The following is a 4044-nucleotide window of genomic DNA, read 5'->3' on the forward strand; positions in this document are numbered from 1 at the left end:
TGATGTTCAGTAATATCCCTGTATCAGACAGATCTCAGTCTCATTCCCTGGGATTTGACAGGTATGGTGTGTCAAGTAGATCCCAGGAATTGCGCACCATGAGATTTATGTGTGAGAAAAACTCCAGTTCTGAGAATCCGCCCTTGGATTGTGCACGTGTTGTGTCTGAATACCTGACTGAACGTTGACATTTTTGGCTGATGAATGTTTCGTTGGGCGCTTTAGGTGGCGATTTCTGCATTACTAACCCAGGCTGCCCTGACATTGGGAGTACTTTTAGTTTAGACAGTGTAGAGTAAACTTTCAAACTCCGTTGTCTGCCTTTTATAGGCTTCTGGTGGAGCCTATAAAATTATCATGAGGTGACCCGAGGCCGTGACCCTTGGTGCCTAAGCAGAAATGTTCTCTCATCATTCTGCCTCTGGAGTGTTCCATCAGGCATATCGTGTGAAAGATGTATTTACATCAGTGGGCTGCATGGTAGCGCAGCATTAAACTAAATGACTGGATAAAATACAATCAAACAGAACAAGTGAAAGTATTTGGCTGGGAAAGGAGTAGGATGTGGGTAAATGTATTATTACTGACTGGCCTTGAAGAAAGAATTAAGCAAACTCAAGGTTAGTGCATATTCATTCGAGATTTATTAACCATTTCAGAAAGCATCTTTATCCAAAAGGTTGATGTAAAAGCTAACAGAAGTGAATATAATGGCTGGATGCCACATTGAGACGAGAACACATGCGCTGTGAGCTGGGAATTTTCTGTACATCAGTAACAGTCACAAGAAAGGGAATACAAAGTCTCATCAGAAAGGGTAGGCAACCATTCTGAGTAAGGAACAAATAAAAACAAAACAAACGGGCTTCAAACAACTGGGAAGCTACAAATTCTTCCAACCACAACCATCTCAAAGATATCAAAGTAAAAAGGAAAATCCATCAATAATTGTCTCAGTTACAGGCTGATAAACTGAAGCCATCTCACTGTTAGAGTCAGCAACAGGACAGATTGGAGATTGGGAATTCAGAGACCTGATAAGCAGATCAGGAAAATCAAAGGGGTCCACAACTCATTCACTTAACCTGGAAAAGAGAGAGAAAGCAATGACACAGATGCTTATGATCAGGGACTTTCAGATTTAATGTTTATTCAATGGCACACTTAGAGATTTCACAAAACATATTGGGCTGCTTGGCGTGAAGAAAGATGTGATTATTCTCACCTTCACCAGAGTGACGGCAGCGCTGTAGAAAATACTCAGGAAGAACAAGGTGATGAACGTGGAAGCAGTTGTCCAGATGTTGCTGTTATCATCCTCATAGTCTTCAATCCAAGTGCGATCTGTTGAATCTATGAATATAAAGCCGAGAGAACGCATTTAGATTGTTTATTGATCCAGATCGATCTATCTGCATCCAAGTCATGTAATTAGAGACCATTACATCTTCATAAAGCAGTCAGGTATTTCTCAAGTGTGACTCTTATCTGTATCTATTCGTGCATTATTGACTCAGCAAGAAATTACAAATACTAACTGCACATGTTCTTTCTTCATTGTCCATGTCAGAACGTTTTAAATTATTTTTCTTTTCATCTATTATTTAAGGATATTATTATTTGAGGAATGCTTATTACGAATGATGATTTTAATTATTATATTATAAATATAGGCAGTGACAGCACTTTAGTTGAAAATTGTAGCCATCACTGAATAAAGGTTCAAATGTGATTCTCATCTTTTATATTGGTGACCAATTGCTTGGCAAATCATGAATATAAGTGACATCACAGTCAGGACATTGCTTCATATTTTAGTTTGTAGGATCTGTATATTTAGGAATAAGTTTTTGTACGTGTGTCCCTTAATTTATTTGATCTACTGCTTGGTATGTTTGGTTTCCCTTTAATGTTTGTGCATGTGGTTATAAGAGTCTCTTACTTCACTCTAGCCCATGTTGGAGTCTGTGCATGAATAAACATATTCCTGTTCCTTTACTGCTGGTGTGCTCATGTGTTTGTGCACCTAAATTTTGGTCTTTTCCCAGTGTGTAAGCATCATCATGCTAATATGCCACTTCGTTGCTGCCTGTGCTTATCTTGTAATGTCTTTGTGAGTGTTCACTTTTCATTAGTGCTGTCTAAAATGTGTGCTTATGTGTCTGTTTCAGATCCTACCTACACTGGGCTATTTTCATGTTTATGCTTAATAAATGTTAGCATGCAATGTTATGTTTTGATGGATGTTTATATTTATATGATGATGTTTGCTTGTGTGGCAATCTTTCCCAAACCATCTCCTGATCAGCTTGTTTGTGCTATTGTTTGTGGATGCTTGCTGATCCTTGTGCCCATTATCCTTATTTAATAAACACTCCTCTATTTGTTCATCTATGTACTTGTGTGTCTGCATGTGAGACTCTGAATTTGTGTGTGCGTGTGATATTGTATATATGCTGATCAATGTGGTTTAAAAATAACTAATTCAGCTGCCTCTGTCATCGTATGTTTGTGATTCTGAAAATGGGAAAATAATGATATTAATGTTTATCTCTGTGCACTTACGTGCCTGTGTGAGTTGACATGTGGGAGGACATTTTTCGGAATTTGTATCTGTGTGTTCATGTGTGTATGTCTGTATGCATTGTGCTGTATGAATGTATATGTATTCATGCCCATTTGTGTGTTACCGTGTGTCTATGTTTCTCATGGTTATATGTGAGTACTCCTGGTCATTTGTGCAAATGATTTTCTTTCGGTGTATGTGAGTTTTTGTATGAGCTTAGGTGAGTGTTCAAGTACCACTTGCATGTGTGGCTCTGAGCGAGTATGCGTGTGTGACATCTTATCTCTATGCACATTTGAGTGTGCACATAAATATGTGTCATTACGTGTGTATTTGCGATCATCTCTCTGTATCTGTTCTTATACCAGACTGCAATTTTCATTATTCTAATTTATTGTTCTAATTTTAATGCATTCCCCATAATTAGATTTGACCTTGGTGTTACAGGAAACATTTCCCATCGTCGTGCAGAGATAAGCGTTTTATGAGCAACTCTTCTGTTGCAGTGATAGAACTTCTGTCTCTGAGAGAAAAGGCGTGAGTTCAAATCCCCACTGCCCCAGAGATAACATTTCTGAATATGTTTATTAGAAAATGTCTACTTGTGTTCCGTATGTGAAACAAAATGATATCAGGTATTCGAATACCAGAATTGATCTCATGTGCTCCAGAAAACTGAGACAAAACTATGGAATTCAAACTGGGACGATGCAAACACCAGTTTTGCATTATGGGAATCAATGTTAATCATTTGTGAACAGAGCCAAGCGTGTCTAACATGCTTCAAAGGTATTGTTTTGCATGGAAATGTAAAATCTTTGGACAGTAAGCAAGAAGCTGACTGTTCCTGTTTGCAACTGGGTTACATTACAGAGGACATCCACCATGAAAACTCTGCACAGGGAGCAAGAGGACAGACCATTCATCGTTCCCTCCCCTCTGCTCCACAACAACTTCTCTGTTGATTCTCTTTGGTGTGAAGGTGAAGCTACATTCTGTCAACTCATGCACTGGCGCAAGATCCCTGGCAGTTCCCCAGAAACAAAGGTTACATTCAAACTGTTCGGCACTCTTTACGATTGGTATGTTCCAATCAAATTTAATTTTAAAGTGTCTTAAATTTACATTTCCAATTGGTGCAATTTGGCAGTTTAAAACTGACATGAATTTTGTAAGAATGTCAAATGGAGGGAATCAAAAACACCAAGTTCAAAACTCGGGCCCTACGTGGACATTGTCAGATTTTGTCACAGAGGGATTTAGGATGAATGAGGTACTTGGTGGAATCCTGCAATGAGTGAGCTTTACTCTGTCTCTGACCCAGGGTGTATCTGAGCAGAGAACATTAACTGCACAAGACACTCATCCTAGACCTGCTAATAATCCACTTTAACTACACAGATGGAATGTAAGTCAGAGTGAGAAACAACTAATTCAGTATTTAACTCACAACTGGAGGAAAAGAAACACTTCATTAC

General features: G+C 38.6%; 1 long non-coding RNA gene across 1 annotated transcript; it reads right to left on the minus strand.

The window, feature by feature from the left end:
- Window positions 1-625: 625 nt before the first annotated feature.
- Window positions 626-1371, minus strand: LOC148139627 (uncharacterized). The gene is made up of 2 exons (XR_015753562.1): window positions 1226-1371; window positions 626-1085 (listed from the first exon to the last, which is right to left on the minus strand). It is a non-coding gene; the product is annotated as an uncharacterized LOC148139627 (long non-coding RNA).
- Between the last annotated feature and the right edge of the window lie 2673 nt (window positions 1372-4044).

Source organism: Chiloscyllium plagiosum, unplaced genomic scaffold (assembly GCF_037043375.1).
Source record: "Chiloscyllium plagiosum isolate Xiang-an unplaced genomic scaffold, Cpla_swu_hap1 HiC_scaffold_38, whole genome shotgun sequence".
Taxonomy (NCBI): domain Eukaryota; kingdom Metazoa; phylum Chordata; class Chondrichthyes; order Orectolobiformes; family Hemiscylliidae; genus Chiloscyllium; species Chiloscyllium plagiosum.